The sequence below is a fragment of the Amblyomma americanum genome, chromosome 1, assembly GCF_052857255.1.
Source record: "Amblyomma americanum isolate KBUSLIRL-KWMA chromosome 1, ASM5285725v1, whole genome shotgun sequence".
Lineage (NCBI taxonomy): Eukaryota > Metazoa > Arthropoda > Arachnida > Ixodida > Ixodidae > Amblyomma > Amblyomma americanum.
The window spans coordinates 362,013,845-362,036,026 of NC_135497.1; the positions used below are offsets into that span (position 1 = coordinate 362,013,845).

General features: G+C 46.2%; 1 pseudogene; it reads left to right on the forward strand.

The window, feature by feature from the left end:
• The first annotated feature begins 6,127 nt into the window (after positions 1-6,127).
• The window catches only part of LOC144121862 (uncharacterized), a 69,372-nt pseudogene continuing 53,317 nt past the window's right edge, over positions 6,128-22,182 (forward strand).

A 22,182-nucleotide genomic window follows, 5' to 3' on the forward strand; every position in this document is an offset into this window, starting at 1 on the left:
GTTTACGAGTACGTTGACAGGTGTCTTTATAGAGTGTAGGGAAAACAAACTTCCGTGACTGCTTTAGTGGCAGTGATTTTTCACACTGCTTATCCCCATTGTGTGCTTTGCGCGTGCAGTGGCCTGTACCCTGAATGTGAGGCTCTTACTCCCTTTTCCCTGCGAGTTCTTTTCCCCAACCGCCATTTTCATGCGTTCAGTTGGCAACAGCTCCAGTGGGCCCATCAGTGTGGCTTGCAGCACGGTCAAAGGTGCACAAGGTCTAAGGGGGCTGCATCGCCTCAGGAACACTGCACTCGGGGCAGTATTTTACACCTAGTGCTCGCAAATGGAATGAACCATGACAGAGATGGACCATCCCGCGCGTTGTTGTCTAAGCTGTTGCTTTTCACCAGCTGTGACGTTTCATTTTATTTACTTTTCTCACTTTTACACACCAGCTTTGCTTCAACTTTCTGAGCAGCTTAGTTTTTTCGACGACATTCGGTAACCTCTCTGGTCATATAATGAATCCACAAAAGTTGGTAAAACCCCAGAAGTCAAGCGTTTCTAGTGCACCTAACCTCGTTCTTACGCAAAATGCGGCAATGAAAAGATGTGTTAATTGAACCTTCAAGGTACGATGTTTGAAAGCTGTTTCATTTGTATCGAATTTTTATTATTCAGGCTTGCGTCTGTAGCCCGTAAAGAATGTTGTGCGAGGCACCCTGTGAAATTTGTCATTCGTTGGAGCGGCAGCAACATGGCCTTCTTCAGACTGAAGTTGTGCTTGGTTTCTTATACTTGTCGGGTTGCTGACATGAGATGCTTCTGCAGAGTTTGAGTCGTCTAAATTTAACGCCGTGTTGATACAATAAAACCTCATTAATTCGTACTTAAAGGAAGTTAAAAGGACGTCTGATATATGAGAATGTTAAATTATCAGATGGATCCCCAAAACTGCTAAAAACAGTTCGCGTGAAAGTAAAACTTGTTTGGTAAAAACCTGGACAATGGTCATTACCTTTCAAGGCTAAAACTGCGACAACAGATACTTTTCTCAGTACTGCCAAATTATTCGATTCGTGCACGCTGTCGGAAGTGTCGTTACAGCCGAACTCCATAATTTGTTCAGGGTTTCCGCGGCTTCTTTCAGTGTGCGACGCAGTAGCATTGGAACATCTTCAAGGCACGTGGCATCGCATGTGAGAAGGCTTCGCGCTCGTCACGTGCTGTTCTCCGTTCGTGCAGTGGAGTTTGGAACGGAAATATGCCACGGGTACGGAGTGAGGTAGGCGCGCATTGGCGCTGGAGGGTTTAGACCCTTTCGGTAAACAAAATTAAAAAAATCGGTGGCAAGGAAATTGGCGTGCAGCACACGGCTGGCTGATATGCGCGGCTGATAGCAGCTGTTACCGAGGGCTGCCGGTTAACTACATGACCGAAAACTCTCAGCCTACCGACGCACGCCTGCCAATTCTCGTCATTCTTGCCACTGCACACATATAACATGCAGCTAAGGCATTGTAGGACTAATATTCGGACTATCGCACGTGTAAAAGGTCTTACCACTACACGGCGCCACTTTGGAAGCATGTCCAAATTAACTGACGCAATTGCTTTAGGCATCCCGAATAAACGAGCTTCCGATGCCATAGGCTTACACTGCCACTTGACGGTACTTCGGCCGCACGGTCGAATCTACGAAGCTTCATCGTTCCCTACCACTTCTTGCTCCTTTCCCCAGATCGGCCAGTTGCTGCGGTGTGCGCGGAAGAACCGGGCCGTGGCTGCCACCAAGTGCAACGAACGGTCATCCCGGTCCCAATCAGTCTTCCGCCTAGACATCACTAGCCACAACGCGCACACAGAGCTCCGCTGTCGAGGTCAGCGGACGCACTCCCAACACAGTTCTAATAGACCGGTGTACTATTTGCTTTGGCGTGTTCCAACTGGATTTCTTGTTGCAGCCTACCGAATGGGGCTGGAATCGGAAGCCTGGAAGCTCGGGCAATGTATGTGTACGTGCAGTAGTCGCGGGAGGGCAGCGCGGTGCTCAGTTTTCCAGCGCCTCCACCATATTCACAGGGGGTCGCAGGTCTTTTGCGACTCCGGTGCGGCCCTCCGCTGCGCTAGTTCGCACGTGCTGGCGCATTCCGACTCTTATTCATTTTTGAAGTCTAAGACTCATTCCGATAAGTTGGGGCTTTAGAACAGGTTTAGGCCGTTGCGGTACACTGCAATCGGGATGCAGTTAAGAAGGCATAATCTGTTCACTTTGGTTAGTTCGAACTGCGTCGCATCTCAGTGGAGCTCGAATTACTGTAGTATAAACTAACCATTTTTTCTCATTTTCCGTTGATTATTTAACACCATCGAAAAAATCTCTCACATCAGATGGTGAGCATCGGAACAAAGGCGAGCCATTAAAAACAAGCGATATTTTACCTATGCTTCTGGAGACCTCTAAGTCGTGCAAATTTCCATTATTCATACTTGGCCGTCCACTACAGTAGTAGGAAGTTAGGCTGTTACGGACCTGGTGATCGCGTCTGCAGAGTGAAGTGTGTGCCATGCAGTGTGGCTGTGCACAGGGCGGCTCAACTGGGTGGACCTGGCGGGCAGCGAGCGGCTGTCGGAGTCCCAGTCGGTGGGGGCGCGCCTGAGAGAGGCCCGAACATCAACCGCTCCCTGGCAAACCTTGGCAACGTCATCCAGGCACTCTCCAACCGGGTGGGTGCACATATACATCGAAAATGCGGCACGAATTTTCATGGGTCAAGCAGCATTGTGGAAGGGTACTCCAGCTGCAACATCTCGCCACTCGTTCCAGCCAGGTTTCTTTAACCCTCCTAACTATCTCATAACCATCAACCCTGGTGTTGAGAACCGTGCGGTCATGTTGTGCTCCATGCAGGGGACCGCTTTACTCTTTGACGGAGATCTGTGAAGACAATTAAGCGGAGAACAGTTGGAAAAATCAGCGCAGCTTCACTTAATATCGCGAACGCTGATGTTAACAGTGAAGCTGCCTGGCGTTGGGCTTCTCTCGCTCGGGATCTTCCGCCCTCCGCTTGCGCAGGGCATCGGTATCCTTGGCGCGGGCTTCTGAATTAGCCTGACGACGCCGTGCCCATTCGCCCGCCAACTCGCCCTGGCACTCACGGGCGGCTTCTTTTTCCGGAGAGCGAGCGACTTTACCCATTTTCCTACCATTCGAGAAACGACCGCCAAGCGCACTCGTCTATATATGCGCGCTCCTCCGAACAATCTGTTGGTCGTGCGCTCTCCAGTTGGCCGACTCCTCTCCTCCTCTCATCGAGTCCTGAAAGCACTACTGAGGCGTCTACTGACCCAGGGTGCCAGTTATGAACGTCTTCAACTTTTTCATCGTCAATGCCAATTCACCTAGTATATTCCGGCGGCATATGCTCCAGTTGCACGTTTCTGCCGCATTCTTGTCAGCGCCAGCGCATACTGCACTGAACTGTGACTACCGCAACATAGCTCCAAGCGCGAATATTATTTTGATAGCAGTATTAGTAGACGATGTGCGACGCACAGCGGGAGAGTGTGTTACAGTTTAACACGAAGCGTGATTGGCTGTGGCGATAGGGAAGCGTAGTCAGTCTGCTTCCAGCTACGGTCGTGAAAGGACGCAGAATGGCTGGTTCTTCGCGAGCTGTGATAACCGCCGATGCTGGCCGTTCAACATCGTTTTTGGATGGTTTGAAAGACTACAGGATTGTACCGCCTCCCCTGCTTACAGGAGAAGGACTGGAAACAATTGTTGTTCTAAACTTCGACAACGCGGGAAGGCCTTAAAGGATTGAAGATTTCCATCAGCCGATGAAAGAAGCCGGCGTCATCGAACAGGTGTGCAGTATCGGAGCATGCCAGATGTCGCACGTTTTGTTAGTAAACTTCCGCAGTGAGGAGGCCAAGAAAAAGCTGCTCGACGCCGGGCATATTACTGTTAAAGGGAAGAATTGCGTAGTTTTTTACCCTGAAAGGCACAAAGTGTGGCTGAAGGTGCATTGGTGCGCCTTCAACGTGAGCAACGATACTCTGAGGCGGGCGTTCGCTGACTACGGCGAAGTGAAAGAAGTCTCGAGAGATAGATGGAAGACAGGCGGGTTTGAAAACGCTGACTCGACTACTGGAGTTGTGCGGCTGGTTCTACAAGAAGGTGCAAGACTCGAGCGCCTGCCCCATCAGATACGTATCGGGAAGGGAACAGTGTTAGTCGTCGTGCCTGGGCGTGCACCGATATGTCTCCGCTGCCGTAACACATGCCACATTAGGCGCGACTGCATGATACCCAAGTGTAGCCAGTACCATGCGTACGGGCACGAAGAGGCTGAATACATGAAGTCGTACGACCGCGCGGCTGTGCGAGGAACACTCGACGAAAACAGTGAGCTGCATATGGACGAGGATGAGGCTGAGCAGGCCGCCTCCAACCCAGCGGTCGAGACTCTAACGGCTGCATTGAAGCGCGACGACAAGGAAAACGACACGCCACCGACTGCTGAATCAACGCTCAGGCCACCGAGTCGGCAGTCATGAACAAGGTTACCGAGTGACCGCAGGAAATCCCATGCCTCGCTGAAAAAGGCAACGGGGAATCCATGGAGGTCGACCCTGCTGCTGCTAAATGGCGCCGCCACGATGTCGATGGAATGAGCCCGGAGCAAAGGCAACGTCTGCTACAAAGTCAGCGGGACGCCGCCGAGGTGAAAAAGCAGCGTGTCACCAGCGGGCACCGATCGTCGTCGCTTCCTCGCAACGACAACTCAGTCATAATAATGGCGGGACGACACTACACAGCGCGACATGGGGCGTAAAAAGGTAAGCGCCGTACTGGGGGCCTGGTACTGCTAAGTGATGGCGGCTTTTGGTAGACACCTCGTCGTAGCCACGCTCAATGTCAGAGCTCTTTCATCCAGGAGGATCAGCCGTTACGACTCGCAACTGAGTAGGAATTGGATAATCTAGCGGTACAAGAAACCAAAATCGAGAGTCAAGACCAGACCTACAGTATGGTGCGTCTGTTCAGCAGTCGAAACGATGTTTGCGTGTCTCATGCTGTAGGTACTTCGGCAGGGTGCATGCTTTTGATCCGCCAGTCTCTGGGAGCGATTATGGAATGAGTTCAGACTTGCATTTTAGGTCGTTGGCTTCTCTGTGACATGACATTTGCTGGTGTGGCATGGCGTGTCATCGGTATTTACGCGCCCACTAACGTGGAAGAGAGGCGAACACTTTTTGAGAAAGTTTGAAACTGTTGTGATACAGCCCGTCTGATCGTCTGTCTTGGCGATTTCAACTGCGTAAGCATGGCATGCGACAAGACCAGCTCGGCTCCCTGTAGAGATGCGAGTACTGCCTGTTTGAGTGACGTAACTGATCGCTGTCATCCGGAAGATTTTGGCGATTGTCTCGAGTGTGGTTCTGGCGTCCATTTTACCCGTTTGCATGGAACGAGTCACGCACGTTTAAATAGGCGTACGTATCTGCCGAACTGATACTATTCTGCGGCGAATACCTCGTACAACCAGAGCCGTTTAGTGACCATTGTCTGGTTGTCTTCCATGCTGGGAAAAGCAGAAGAACGAAAAACAAATTCAGTTCGAAAAACTGGAAACTTATTGAAAAGCTGCTGAAAGAGGATATCTTTATGGAACGTGCAGCGTCAGCGATACGCGAACTGCAAATAGAGGACAATGAACTTCTTGGAGTGAAATGGGAAAGATTTCAGCAGGCAATGATAATGACCGCTGTTGAACAATCGAGCATTATACAGCAAAAACAGAGTGAAGGAAAATATGCTTAGAGATTGTTGCATCTTGCCAAAGATTATCACGCGTGTTATCGCATTGTTACAGTGCGCCGCGTAAGTACGCGGTTAGTGTGCACGTGTGCTATTGTATCGCTAACCAATGACATGCCTCGGTTTCACCCAGGCTTTCTTTATAAGGCGATGCCCTGAATCATTTGGCTGTTATGTTCTTGTTGCTGTTCGAATAAATACTTGACTTCACGGCGTGTCTGGTCAAAATGGCGACGAGGATGGGATCGTTCTGGCTGAGGCAATGACCGAGCGTGCAGAAACGAAGACGACGCACGTCAAGCGAGGACATCAATGATGACCACCACCCTGGGATCTCTGGCCGAGTTCTGCCCTGACTCTGGCAATATCGACATCTACGTAAAAAAGTTAGACCTGTATGCAACCGCCAATAGAATAGACGCTAGTAAGAAGCTGCAAGTCTTCTTAACAATCCTGGGTGAAAAGGCTTACGTGACTCTGCGTAGCCTGCTGCTGCCGAAGAAACCCACGGAAGTCAAGTACGAAGAAGCTACAGAAGCTCTCCTAAAGCACTATGCTCTAAAGCTGTCTGTGGTTACTGAGCGTTATCACTTCTACCAGCGAAAGCGAGAGCCGAACGATAGCCTGCAACAGTTCATCGTCGAGCTGAAAAAACTGGCTGCAACGTATTCGTTCGGAAGTTTTTGGAAGAAGCGCCCCGGGATCGACTGATTGCTGTAATCGGAAATGATTCGATTCGATGCCGTCTTCTTGCCCTGTCGGACGACGAAGTCACTTGGGAGCGAGTCTGCGAAATCGCCAACGCCTTGGAAACTTCTCAGAATGGCACCCGAGAAATGCTGCCGGAGGGGTCAACCACCCGTCCTTCCGACGTTTACTGGCATCGCGAACACACCACGCCAGGAAAGCGACACGCAACGAAGGACAATACCGCTAGCAACGAGCAGCCCCCCCCCCCCCCCAAAAAAAAAAACAGCGCATGGAAGCAACGGCAACGTGGGAAAAGAAAGACTCGCAACTGGATTCTAAGTTCTCTAGCCAGGTGACCCGGTTGAGTGGCTCTGGCTACCCATGTACACTCTTGTTATCGGTTGCCGAGAACATGCCCAAAGAAAGCAGGGAAGTCGTACCAGACAAAGGCGGGGCTGACACAGATGGGAGAAAAAATTTGGCGGTACTACCTTACATGCACACCATCGCCCAGTAGCACGAGAAAATGGGGAAAACAGCAGGTGTGCATGTTATGTTTTCCACACCAGAGGAGCTGTAAAAACTGTGCAAGAAGGTAAATTCCACCGTTACTGGGAGCAATCCCTGCACTGTTAGGCACAGGCAACCTTTTGTAGAGTGCGGAAAAGACGTAGTCTACTCTATACCTTTGCCCTGTGGCCGAGCCTACATTGGCGAAACTGGCAGATGTCTCAACGAGAGGCTCATGGAACACAGCAATAGTGTCGTTAGGGTATCCCATCATCTACGCATACACTGCTGTGATTGCCAACAGTGTAAGAAACGTGGTCCATTTTTGAAAAGAACAGCAATCCTTCTAAGTATATCAGCAAAACAGCCAGGGAGATAGCTGAGGCTGGTGAGATTGCAGAAAAAGGAGATTACTCTGTCAGCACCCCATCGTTGTTGTTTTCGTTAAGTGATAAGGAGCACGGCGCTGAAAGCACGAAATTCCTAAGACACGGAGTCTTCGAAATTTCTAACTAGGGTATCATATTTTTTGTTCTTGTTTGCGTTCTGACATTTAGGTTTTAGCTTTGTTTTCTTTCTTGCTCCTATGATGATGTTTCCCTTGCGGTTTGGCGCTGCTACCAGTCTTACATGACTTTCCTTTTCGCTGCTGCGCACGCCCGCTGTACTCATTATGTATTCGTTGCGCGCAGCAATAAAAGTCGGCGCTTTGTGGTGTGTCCCCTCGTGTCCGTGTTCGTCTTTGCGCTGTGAATGTAAGCCTCAAAGCAGAGAGCGCCGGTCCATGGGTCGGCATCCCGCAGGAATTCCCCCCCTCAGGGGAGGCCTGAAACTAACACAACCGCGGCCTCTCCGCGGTCCTCCAGCATCTCTGGTGAGGTGATGGATACAGCTCCCACTCCGCCTGCTTTACAGCGGCGGAACAGCTCCCCCGAGCGGAAAAAAACACCCCTCATAACGGGTCCAGAGCAAAAGTAAACCCCATAACGTTCACACACCAAAACATAAATATAGCTTTCTTATTTCAGTCGAGCTGTAGAGGTCTGTTGAGAAATTACAGTGAGATAACAGATATTTTAGGGTCAATGTTGCCCGTAGCCTTGTGCCTTCAGGAAACCAGTCTTTGTCCACAACATATGAATATCCTGAAACATCATAAAACTTTTAGACGCGATCGCGAGCAGGCAAGTCGACTATCGTTAGGCGTCACGTTTGTCGTTCAAAGCGGCATCCCTGCTCGAGAAATAAAAATCAGAACAAAACTTGAAGCCGTTGTGGTCAGCATCGTCACCTATAAAACAATTACTGTCTGTTCTGTATATGTTCCTCCGCATCTTACAGTAACAGTTCATGACCTACAAGAACTCATTCATGAGCTTCCGGAGCCATGTCTAGTAGTTGGGGATTTTAACGCTCACTCCCGTTTTTGAAGAAGCGAGCGCTGTAACTCTAGGGGCCAAATAATTGACGATTTTATCCTCACAGATAATGTATGTCTCTTAAACACGGAAAAGACACATACTGCTCTCCTACCTCGGGCAAAATGACCTGTTTATATTTGTCGTTTACTTCACCTTCTGTTTTTAACGATTTAAAATGGGATGTCAATGACAACCCATATGGTAGCGATCACCTCCCTATACTAATAAGTTTAACTTCTCCACCGGAAATAGTCCCCACAAAACCGTGACGCCAGAAGCTGCACCTAGCAGACTGGGAACTTTTTAGACCAAAACCCACTTTACAAATTAGAGATTTATAAAACATGAGCATTGATCAGATAAACGAAAAGTTCATCAACTGTATCTTAAGTGCTGCAGAATTAGCTATTCCGCAGTCTTCTGGAGTAGTGCGACCATACCACAACATGTGGTGGACAAAATACTGCAAGGAAGCAAAAAAACAACAAAATAGAGCTTGTGGTAATTTCCGCAGGTATCCGACACATGAAAATCTGGGAATTTTTACAAAGGCAAAAGCTAAAGCTCGGTACATCCGTCGCACAGCCGAGAAAGCTTCATGGCAGAGTTATGTTTAATTTGTAAACAGTCAAATCACATCTAAAAAAATTTGGGAGCAGGTTCGAAAATTAAACGGCAACTTCTCACTGTTCGCAATTCCTCTTCTGACAACACCTGTCACAGAAACAAGCATAAGGGAGCAGGCAGACATTTTGGGTGAACACTTTGCTGTAGTGTCCCGTTCACCACAATATAGGCAGTCATTTATAATACACAAATATAACCGAAAAACAAAGAGTTCCAATAAGTGGGGGTAGAAAAGCACAATAATACAATTTAATTACTCTCCAAGAAGTAAACAGAGTACTATCTGCCGGAAAAAAAACTGCTCTAGGACCCTACCAAATGCACTATGAAATGCTTGCCCATCTTTCTGAGCTTGGCGTAGCAGCATTTTAAGATTTTTTAACACAGTTTGGATATCAAGTAAAATACCTGTAGCCTGAAAAAAAGCTATTATTGTACCATTTCTTAAACCTAATAAACCCCCAACCTCTGCTAACAGTTACAGACTCATAGCCCTTACCAGTTGCCTCGCCCAATCTTTCCAAAGTGTCCTGAATATAAGATTAAATTTTGTCCTTTATTCCTGCGAACTTTTACATATCCATCCATGCGGTTTTAGAAAGGGATGCTCCACAACAGGACACACAGTCCGGCTCGAAAATACTGTCAGAGAAGCTTTTATCCACAAACAACACTGTCCTGGAGTCTTTTTCGATTTAGAAAAAGCATATGATACATCCTGGAGGTTCGGGATTCTTCAGGACTTAGCTGGGTCGGCATCCGCGGCAGAATGCTGAACTCCCTTAGAGACTTTTTGTCTAACCGTTCATTTATTGTCCGCCTGGGCTCAACGCTTTCGAGGAATTTCGTTCAAGAAAATGGAGCAGTTCAAGGCTGTATTTTAAACACTACTATCTTGATTGTAAAAATAAATTCTTGTAGCAAAATTATATCGAGGTTTGCTATGTATTCACTTGATGTAGACGATCTCCAGATAGCTTGCACATCCTCTAACTTATCAACATGTAAAAGACAAACACAATTAAGAATTAAAAACAAGAATCATGGGCCGAAATGGCTTCCGGTTTTCTGCACAGAAAACAGTAGCCATTATTTTCTCACTCAAACGAGGATTACAGGCACATCGAACCCTACATCTGAAGGAAACCGAGTTCCCCGTAAAAAAAACGAACACAAATTTTTAGGTATAACATTTGACAAAAAGCTCACTTTCCTGCCTCATATTAAAGCGCTTAAAAAGAAAATTTCCCGATCACTGAACATACTCAAAGTCCTTTCATACAAACACTGGTTTTCTGACAGGGCAAGTCTTGTAAAAATTTACCGCTCTGTGATACGATCCTGCTTAGACTATGGCAGTATAGTATATGGTTCATCAAGGCCATCGTATTTGAAACGACCCCACCCAGTGCACAATTTAGGGTTACACCTTTCAAGTGGTGCTTACAGGACGTCACCTATAAAGAGTCTTTATGTTGAAACCAACGATCCGTCACTTACAGGCAGAAGAGTCATGCTCACATGCTCGTACATTCTAAAAATCCGTTCACTGCACAAACATATTTGTTACCCCATCGCTACAGAGTGCGCATCTAAAGTACTCTTTAACAATAAACCGCAGGCCACCCGTCCAATGCTCTTACGATTTGAATACATGTGACAGAACCTCTGCGTACTAGACATATTGCCAAGCACTGCTCGAAGGCGACGTCCAGTTCCGCCATGGTAAAAATTTCCAGAAATCTGTGGTCTCACTCTTAAAGACTTCCGTAAAAAAAATTCCGCAAAATATATAATACAAAAACTCCTCACGCTTGAAAAAAAGTACAGTAATTACGCAGTCTTTTATACAGACGGTTCCAAAAGAGACGCTTACGTTGGAAGTGCAGTGGTACAGGAGAATTGAAATAAAATAGTAAGACTTACACAGTGTGCTTCCATCTATACTGCGGAATGTTACGCTATTTGTGTAGTCATGAAAAAGAAATAGTAAATGAGAATTTCGGCAACAGTATTATTTACATAGACTCGCTAAGTGTGCTCACAGCCCTTCATTCCAGAAATACAATAACTCCGCTGCTCGGCGACCTCATACACAACATCACAAAGTGTCATAGCTCAAAGACAAAACATAAGACTGTGCTGGGTACCAAGTCATGCTGTCATAAAAGACAACGAAAGGGCAGATTTGTCCGCTTCTGAAGCTTGTGGCCAGCAAATAAAACATGTAAATGTGCCCTATAAAGATTGCATGAAATTAATACAATATTCGGCAAGGAAAATTTCGCAGTCCACATGGAGCAGCGAATTAAATAACAAGCTGCACTTAACGAATCCAGTTCGAGGTGAATGAAATTCATGTGTGCACCAGAAACGTTTCAAGGAAGTCATTATCTGCCATCTCCGTATAGGCCACACACATTACACACAACATTCTGCTAACAAAAGAAGACAAACCAGTTTGGGCATGTGGAGATGAACTTACAGTGAGTCATTTTTAATTTCATGTTCAAAACTGGAAAAGCTACGGAAAAACTGCTTCTCTCATTCTATAACCAATGCATCTCTTTTATTCCATCACTGCTCTTAGGTGAAAATGAAATTGTGGACATCTACTGCGTTCTTAAATTTTTACCAGAAGCTGGTGTTCTTAAAAATATGTAAAATATGACCCAGTTCTTTGCCTGACGCACCTTAGCCACTTTCTCATTCCTGAGAAAATTGGTGAGATTTTTATTTTGATTGGTTGGGGCCCAGCCTTGCCCAGCCAAGGACGGCTGATGAGGTTACCCAGCCTCCTTTGAAACCTTTATTATTGGCAATTTGTGAATCTTGTTTTTCTCTCATTACTGGGCAGAAGGGTAAAATCTTTAGGCTTTTTACACCGCCATAATTTTTATACCTTTGTAAAAATCTACAGAAAACAATTTCTCATGCCTTGAGCTTGGCACATGATAGCCTTAGTTGCCTATGTGCCACTAAACTCAACACGAAAACAAAAGCAACCACAATACATTTTTTGTCTTGGGGTGAATGCTTGGCTTGACCTTCGTCGAGCTTGAAGGTTAAACGCACAAAGCCAGGCGAAACTCGAATTGTACCCCGAGTAGTAGTGTTTTTGCTCTGAAAACTGCAGACAATGGTGTGCGTCTTTTTCACGTGCTCGTCCTGGGTTCTGAGTTTCCCGGCAAGTAAGTTTTCTTTTGTGGTCGAGGTGAAAAATGTATCAGCGGAGCTTTGTACTGCGTGACCAAAATGGTTAGATACAATATGGAGAGTATCACATGTATGAGAAAGCTTTAGTGTTGGGAAAGGTGGCCGGACCGGCACCCATGAAGTACAGGAATGCTGAACCTCCCATGCAGCCCAAGTGAGGGGAGAAATTGGGCTATCCTTCAGGACACCTTCCTACGGCCCAGCAAGTCTGAATCCAGCAATCATAACCTAGGAGGTTGCTGATAACCCTTCTCAGTGCTGAACCTCACTGAGGTGGTTGCACATGGTTGCCTAGTGGGATGCTAAATGTGAATTTGAAGTGTTGCTTGCACACTTCGCAGTTCTGATTTTTCTTGCAGAGTGAGTCTTCCTGACTGCCCCGTTTTTGTTTTTGCAGGCCAACCGGTGCCATAACGCGGAATGGCGCGCAAGAATGTTTGATGGCGCAGCAAAACGAAACGACATCACTGTCGCCATGATTTGATAAATAATACATAGTAGAATTTTGTGTAACCTGTATGCCTAAAACGTCATTTTACCTAAGACAAGCGTTGCAGTCATCGCGCTTGCAATGCACTGTGTGCTCTCGTAATGGACACTGTTGTGGGCAGTGGACAGTCAAGACCCAGTACTGTGCTATGCGAAGGCTGCTGGTGACGTGAGTTGCTAGAGCTCCAGGCTCGATAACATCTGAGGATATTGTGCAGTAAGAAGACACCCATGACGATAGCCCTTGTGCACGGAGACTGAATTGTGCTGCCTTCATTTCGAAGTGTTTGTGCTCAGCTTACTGACCCCGATGAAGAAGTGACATTATGCTCGTGTTCTGTGGACTACTTGTAGTTGTGTACGTGGCTGATGTATGCGTCATGACTTGCAGAGAAACGATGGCCGTCTCTTGGTCCAAGAAACTTGCTTCATGAGCTCTTCTGGTCAGCAGTGATAAGCACGCAGTGTCAGTTTTGCAATCAGTTCGGAGCACTCCTTGCGCTTAGGAGCTGGCTTCAGTCTGTTTTGCCACGGACGGTGCATGGTACCGCATAAACCATGCTGCACCCTACCTAGCATGCCGTTTCCATTGTCGTAATGTGTGAGAAAACTGATGGATTTTTAGCAAAGAGTATCGGAGCAGTGGCTTTTTGGACAAAGTTTTCCTCGATTTTTACGATTGTAGGCGTGCAAGTTGTCCACACATGTTTGCTTTGGGCCAATTTTTACGTATTTTGAAACTTAAATGCTTTTAAATTGCGTTTACTATATTTAATTATGGCCTCTGCTTGCATGTGTAGCTTGTGTGTGGCAAGTTTGTCTTAATAGATGATTGTACATCGCAAAAGCGTTTCACTTACGTGTGACGGAACATAGAATGTACAGTTGCGCGTAAAAATGATTAGCACTAGTGATGTGCCACAGAAGCGGCATATAGCAACATTCGGCGTCGCGGTTACGAACATGCCGATAACAAAAGTGCCAGGTGCTTTCGGAAATTGCGGCTCCCCGTCAGCGGCACGGTGCGATTTTCTCCGCTGCGGTGATGTCCAATGTTCTAATCTTTTTTACTCTCAACTGTGCTTCTATAAACGAATGCTAAAGGTGTTCGTGATGTAGTCTGAAATTAATTGGACACTACGATTGCTAGGTGCCGTGGTGGCTCGGTGGTTATGGTGCTCGGCTGCTTACCCGAAAGACGCGGTTCGATCCCGGCCGCGGGAGTCGCATTTCGATGGAGTCTTAATGTTCGATTCCCGTGTACTGTACGATGTCGGTGCATGTTAAAGAACCCCAGAAGGTCAAAATTATTCGGAGCACTCTCTACGGCGTCCCCTGTAGCCTGAGTCTCCTTGGGGCGTCAAACGCCACAAAATCAAACGAAACTAAGATTGATGGCGTGCCTGTTTTGTTCTTTGTGTTTTTTTTTTAATTTCTTTTTTATTTGCTTTAAAACCGGGCGTATCTCTTTTTTATTGTGTGCTACATTTTTGGGCTCCAGTTTGCTGAAGTTTGTGCAATGGATGCCTTGAAGACCTGGCCAAATGGCCTGATGTAATAAAATTGAACGTATACATATCATTTGCAAGAAATTTCTTCTGTCTATAGTCTGTGAATACAGCAAAGCTGCACTGTCCCTGGCTAGCCTACAGAATTCTCTCGTTTTCTCATCGTTGTTGTACTCTATTGGTCGTTCCTCTTGGAGAAATATAATACTGTGGAACTTGCTGAGCTCTTGCTTTCCATATTGGGTTTGAAACTCATTCTGTTGCCCTCTAGGGGTATATTCCAGGCTTGCATTGCTCAGTCGCAGACCTTGCTTTGTATTTTAACCTTTTCTCCAGAACTTTTTCTCTACACCTTGTGAAAAGCCTGCAGAGCGCACTAAATATTTCGGGAAGCCGGTTCAACCTTTTCTAAATTTCTGAATGTTTTCTACGGAGCCCATGCAGGTCCTTGAAAAACCTCGAATATGAAAAAATTCTTCATAAACCTTCTACTCTATTAAGTGGTATTTTTTTCAGTGGTAAGTGTTACGTTTAGTGACCGGGCAGAGAGCAGGAGTCGGTCAGGAAGCATATTGGATGGAGTTTAATACCTGAGCTGAATTCGAGAAAAGTTCTTACGGACAGTGCATACAATGCGAAGAGAACATAAATAATGGTCCCTCAGGGCAACGGAATGGATTTTAGGAAAAGGCAAACTTGGCCGGGGGCGGCAGAGAGTCAGGCAGGAGGATGAGATTAAGAAGTTTGCGGCGATAAGGTGGCCTCAGCTGGCACAGGGCTGGGTTAATGGTGAGATAGCACATAAAGCCTTTGTCGTGCATTTGACGACATCGTCACCCATCACGACCCTCTTTCTTCTCCTACCCTTCCCCAGTGCAGAGTAGCAGGCCAGATATCAATCTGCCTGGCCGACTTTTCTGCCTTCGTTTTATTAAATACGCCTATCTTTGAGAGTTTTCCTTCGGGCCACAATCGTTTGCTGCTGCTGTGCTCTGAGCTGCTTCAGCCGCTACCCATATTGATAAGTGATTACAGCTACTCGATCAGCTGGCACCCTGTAAGAAATAATGTAAAAAAGTCGGTTAATCCAGCGATCTTTCAAACTGCACTGAAGTCAGCAAACTCGTCTAGCCCACTTCCGCAGTGGTGGCATCACATTCTCAGTGTATCCGGTTTCTGGAAAATTCCGCCTCTGCTCAACTCGTGGTTATGAAGTCCTGAAGATAATTTCTTCGTCCTGAGAACTGTGCAGAGTTAAACTGTCGACTGTTCTGAGCCAAGGGCATGGGAACATGCTGTAGAGATTCAGCATGAATAAGTAATTTACCATGGAAAATTTGACAGGAATTTTTTGCAGATCAGAACATATTGTGATGCTCTGGATAAAGCAGATGGTATCCTTTCTGCAGATCGCGAAGTAAATGCAGTTTCTGCAAGACATCTTTAATGAGCTGTTTTGAAAGCTTGACAGAAGCAGAAGGCTTGAAGTTCGAAGGCGTATGTATAAAAAGCGTTGTCTAAGTGAAGAAGTTGATTCGATATATAGAGACAAAACCGTTTAATGCATAGAATGGTTTGCTGGGCCCTCATTCCAGGAGCCCATTGGCTATTGCCGCCGCTCTTGCCCAGTTCACCAGAGAAAGTTGGTCTCCCGAATGTGAGCTGACAGCCCCTCATCCCAGTCCTCATTTGTTGGGTTATTGATTCTCTGCATAGCTGGATTTTTTCGGCATGCTCATACCATATGGTATAAGTCGGCCACTTCACCGCAGAAGGCGCATTGTGGATCGTGCGAATTTTGAAACATAAAGCTGAACTTGACAAGATTTCTATAAGTATTCGTTCGCAATTTCCTTGAAATGACTCCTTGCTCCCTGTTTAGATTTTTGAGCTGTTCGGCGTATACTTTCCTTGTTAATCTCAAATGTTAGAGCAAATCTTTATAGCTTAATAGCAGGTCAGAATAATATGGTCTTGCGAATGTTGGGGCACCCGGGGTAACAGCGCGCGGGCAGTGGCGTGAGCGACTTTGTTTCCAACATCAGCAGAATGTACTGGAGTCTATATGACTGTGGATTTAAAATCTGTATCTTCTTCACTTCGGCTTATTCTCTTTGTGTGTTTAGCAATCCTTCCTCTGGTATAGCCACGACATGCAGTCTGGGAATCCGTAATTGTGCACGAGACCTTCCTGGAAACTATCGCCAAAGCAGTCGCCACTGCCTCAACCTGGGCGTTTCCCTGGTATCGAAATTATGCCCCATTAACTAATTTCCCTTGCGCATTCATGCATGCTATCGTTGATATCACACCGACCCTTCCTTCCGCGTCCACATAAATTCTCTTCCATCGTGCCCATGTTCCCCTGATGGCGTACGCCCTAGCCTTTATTCTTTTCGTGTAAGAAATTCAGAGCGCATCTTTCTCGAAATGGGCTGGACCTCGATCTTGCTTCTAAGCTAGTCTCCCAAGTCCTCTCTGTCCTTCGTAGACCAAATGCATGAGAGCTCTATAGTCTATTGAGTACGTCCCTTCCTGTCTTGCTTCCTGATAGCACTATCCTGTACAATATCGAATGCCATTCAATAATTTAATCTACAGTATTGTGAACGCTCATGTGTAGTAATATTTATGTTCCTGTAATAATTTAATATACAGTGTTGTGAAAGCTGATGTATAGTAATCTCTGTTCCTGCGTTTACCGGGATACAAAGTGCTCTTTTATATACTTTGCGTATTAGGACATCCAACTTGTTCTTCCCAATTTTTTTTTCATTTCAAATATGGTGCTATATAAGCGATCCTGCCTCCAATAAAAGCCGGTATTAATTTATGGTTTCATTTTCTTTAAGTTCAGAGTTGTGGTTTGATACCCTACTTATCACACCCCCTTGCTCATATGTTGCTTGCAATCACCTAATCACTTCCGCGTTGTTGCCTCTGGCGTCAATTAACAGACCTAAGATTTTCGCAAGTGGCGCCTATTGAATTTGCGCCTCCTTCACAACTACTAAAACAGGGCCAGAATCTCTTTTCTTCCTAAATATTAGAACTCCAATTTGTTGGGTGCGCATTGGAGTCCACAACTATTAGGGTACTGTTGAATGGTATCCGCCGCACTTTGTAGCCTGTGTTGCGTGCTCCCAATTGACCCTCCAGAGGTCCAAACCGTAATGTCGTCAGCACACAGCACGTGCTTGACACCCTGTATGATGTCCAGCCTACTCGGTAGTCCTAATATGGAAACGTTGACGATCAAAGGGGACAGCACTGCCCCCTGTGGCGTGCGCCTACATCCCAGTTGCGTGAACTCAGACTTTCTTCTCTCCTAATTCTTCTGTTCGAGGGAAATTTGATATAGTTAAACGTCCTTATACCATAATTTTTAATTTTTAGTACAATATCATGTTGGACATGATCAAAGGCACCTTTGAGGTCTATTCTAATACTAGAGTTGCCCTTGCCTGATAGCCTCTAGGCTTGTCGATAATTTATTCTTTTCGCGGTAAAGGTACATCTAGTCGAAAGGTTTGTTCTGAACACGAAGATCGCGTTTGACAAGAGGCCACTTTTATCTAAATGTCTGTAAATTTTTTTTGTATACCTTTTTCCAACAACTTGCCGGTGCACGACGTGAACGATCTTGGCCTCAATTTCTCGATAGTGACCTCTTTACCGTTTGATTCGATGACCGAAAAAATTAGGCAAAGGTTTAATCCAGCTAAACCTAAGTACAACCAGAGCGAAAGCTTGAAAGTTAAGCCTGGTAAAGCTTGGCTAGAACTGGTTGTTGCTTGGTGGTAATGACTGACGTTTAGCCAAGGTCTACCAATCTTAACTTCAAATTTTTAACTTTGGTTACTCTCTTCGTCTCTACGCGGCAGCCTCTCGTCGACCTACGTCCACTGGATGATCGGATTCGGCCTGTCGTCTAGGCTATCTCTGAGACGCAGGCTGTTTACGGGGCGTCTCGCCTGGATCCCCATGACGACTGCTGCCGTTAAGCTGTCGAGAGCTGTTACAATCCACTGGCACCGGCTGAGAGGCAGCGAAGGCTATGCAGAAAGCGTGAGCGCGCGGCTCTCGCCTAGCTGCGGTTGTGTGACGTCATGGTTGTCACATGATGAGGCAGAGACGAGTGCTCGGTTTCGGCGGCGAAGAAGTTACGGTGGGGAGTAGTAAAAGCTTGCGCTTTAAAAAAATGTTGGAAGTATACTTTTTTTCGGTTGGATGTCTTAGCCGCTTCTGTAACAAAACAAACGCTACTAGTGAGCTGACATGAGCGATAAAAGACGAAAGGTTTGACCAGCAAAACAAAGCATAAGCCATTATCAGCGTCAGTATTGAGCTGAAAAAAACGAGCAAGCTGAGCTTTAGCTTAAGCTGCAACTGAAGTGCGACTTAGCCTGCATAGTTTTGTCGGTGAAACTGCCTTGTGTAATAAAAGTTACATTCGTGATGTGTAGAAAATGTTGGTATGATAAGCCGCTGTGTTCGTTCATTCTTGAAAAAAATATTAGGAAGTCCTTGAAAGCTTCTGAATTTCGGAGCTAGATATTTGGGAGCTAAAAACCTTGAAAGAACTCTTGAATTAACCTTTAAATGAACCCCAGGAACCCTTGCGTGAAAAATTACCGGAAGTGGAGAGGGTGACCACAATAGTACTTCTTAAAAGATGGAATACTGGCGGCCGCACAAACTCGGCGCATGCTGCGGGCAGCATTAATGGAGAAGAAGCAGGCCGAGCGGTTTTCCGGCTTGGATGCTGTCGCATTCTAAATCTCAACACGTAATGTAATTAAGCGTCCCTTCGGACTCTAGCAGCAATGTCAGAATGTGCCAGCCAACGGCTTACGCAGTCAAGCAAACAACGTCGATCCGTGCGCGCAGATCTTTCTTTGACTGACTCGAGGCGCCGCCGCTACATAGCGTCAATTTTATGAAAATCGCCAATACAGTAACAATGGTCTTGTCGAGGGTAAGATGATACGCGCGCACCCCTTGTCTAAGGCCTTCTCTCTCCTGGTTCTTTCTACACTCGGTACGCTTCTCGCTCATGCGACGTCAGTGTACTTCCATGAGTGGACCTGCGCACCGGCTGTTAGTAGTTCTCCACTCCGTTGAGAGTGCTTCTTCATGGAGCTCTTCGGCTCTCCTTTCGTCCCGTTTCCTCCTCACTCTCTTATGGCGAGGCTTTGCCCTCTAACGACGGCGCCGGCGTTCTTGCACAATGACCTCTTTAGAAGCAAAAATAGGGGACACTCACGCAGCCTGACACACTGACCCTGAAATAAATGTTCACTCGCACTCACTGTCACAGAGCCGCATCCGCTTTTACGCGCAAGGCCGGTCACTTGCACAAAAATGAAATAACTCGCGTCAGCACTAGCGATGGCTCACACTCAGGGACATGCATCTAGTACGCTCACTGCATTATGTTCCCTCTCAAACCGATCGCGCTATAACGCGCACTCACTCACGATTAACGAATATGACGTCCACAACAGTCATGGGTGCTCACACCTGCAAACACTTAGTGTATGAAATGAGTACATTTGCATGAAAACAGTCTTGATTCAGCATGCAGTCATATGCTGATGTCAGGCCGACCGCGCAAAATTTTGGGTTCTCGGCAAAGCGACGCAAGAGAAGTTATTGAGGCAGCTTAATGACTTCGAGTAATAGAAGGAGTCGGCGAGAATTGCAGACAGCCTACTTATCATGGCATGCAAAGCAGATAGCTTGTATTAATGCTTGACATCTTGTCCTTCGACAGGTTGAAAAACATCGCCATGCGATGGCGTAACCATTGGCTCGAAGATTCAGTATAGCTTGAAGTTGACCTTCCCACTGTGCTTTGAGTGCTTGAAAGCCCCTTTCGCGCTTTGTAAAGTTTTTGTACGGGAAAAAAAGGTCGTTAATAACAATGCTAATAATCAGAATTATGTTTTCAACGACAAGCGCACAGGGCAATAGGACGGCAAACAAAAAAGAAAAAAAGAACGCACCAAAAGCGATCTGATAGGTTGTATAACATGACGCCTCAAATGGCAGAGGAGAATGTTTCGTAATGTGAACATCATAAGAAAAACAATTGTAGAGCTAGGTTTAGCGGCTTCGCACAGGAATCAGCGAAATCTGTTGTAGTTTTGGTTTAGTCTTATAGCCTCGCATTACCCCCCACCCCCCGCAGGTTGCACATTCCGCCGCCCTAATCATAACCTCCCCCTTCCATGGTAGCCGCCTTCTCGATTCTTGCTGTGGCAGCCACCTGCCGTTTGCGCATTCCTGCCCCCTCACCATAACCTCTCAAGCCACAAGGCCACCGGTTGCCTCCCACCCTCCATCTCTTGCCTCTCCCTCCTCTTGCCTAAATGTGAAAGGAGGATTTCTCTCTCTCCACTTTGCGCCTGAGGTCGTTAAATTAAGGTATTCAAGTGAATTAATTTCATTCACTAATTAATTAAGTACCTTAAGGCTCATGCTCTAGATTCCACAGTAGAATACAGAACTATCAGCGTCCAACCTATTCGATGAAGTATCTTGAGTAAGATCAGAAATAACGTCGTGACAGTTTTTCACTAAGTCTTCGACGACGGATTGGTGTCCACACACAGACCACGTCACCTGGCTTGTACTGTGCGTAGAGTCGTCGTCGGTTGTATTGTCGGGCGTTTGTGCGCTTCTAGTCTTTGATCAGTATGCGGGCAAGCCGTCGGAATTCTTCTGCGCACTGAAGGCAGGCGGCGACGTCGAGGTTGTCGTTGTCGGTTACGTTAGGCAGTTTGGCGTCGAGCGTGGTCGTGACTCCCTCCCGCGGACGAGTCTAAACGATGCCTTCTTGTTGCTCTGCGCTGTGGCGTTACAAGCGAAGACCATGCAAGGACGAATGACGTCCCAGGTCTTTTGGTGTACTTAGCTAGAAAGTAAAACAGCGTAACATTAAACAAGTCAATTGGGAATTGCCAAACAACTGAAAATGCTTTTGCTTGATCTAAAACAATAGACTGATCCAATAGCAGAGATGTACACAGAGACGTATACGGATATAGCAGCAGAGGTGCGGTGGAGGTTGTGGAGACGAGATGTTGACACCGAGGTACCGCTATAGGTTGGTACTTGCGTCAGTGTGTTTGGCTGTAACGAATAAGCGCAAGTGATGTTAGAAACTTGCTCTGATCACGTTCCTGACGTTTCTGGTATTCCCTAGAGATCTGTTTATGGTCCAATTAAACTTGTTGCGGGGCTAGTTGGTGACACAAACTTCAATAAATGTAAAGCAAAAGAGACGAGCACGGGAGGGAGACACGACAAACAACAAACACAATCTCTTCGTGTTTACCGTGTCTCCCTCCTATGCTCGTCTTTTTTGCGATACATTTTATTCACGTGTCCTTGGTCCGCTATTGTTTTTAATATTCATAATGATTTTGTTAAAGGCCTGTTTGTACGTAACAAGCTATAGGCTGACGACTGTATCCTGTACGAAAAAAGTTCAGCTGAGGACCAAATGGTGCTGAATAATAACCATGTAAAACTATATTTTCGGTGTCAGAGGTGGCAAATGGCAGTTTATTCTGAAAAAACCGTTTACTGGAGAATACCACTTAATGAGAGCCGTTTTCTCCATTGGTACGCAGCTAATAATACAACGTTCTTAATGGAAAACAAAAAAATAATCAAAGAAGTTTGTTTGGGGAAAAAATAAAGCTTTGCGGCGTAGTATTATCAGTGTTGGTGCACACCAGAAAACCGGTGAACAGTCTCGAGTTGTAAGCTGCATAACTAACTTTTAATAATTAACTTTTTAACTAGCAAAGTTAGGCGCCTAGTTGTAATTAGAGATTATAGCCGATCGTTAGAAAGAGCATATTCAAGGACTATTGTAATAGCCTTATCAGGTTTTTAA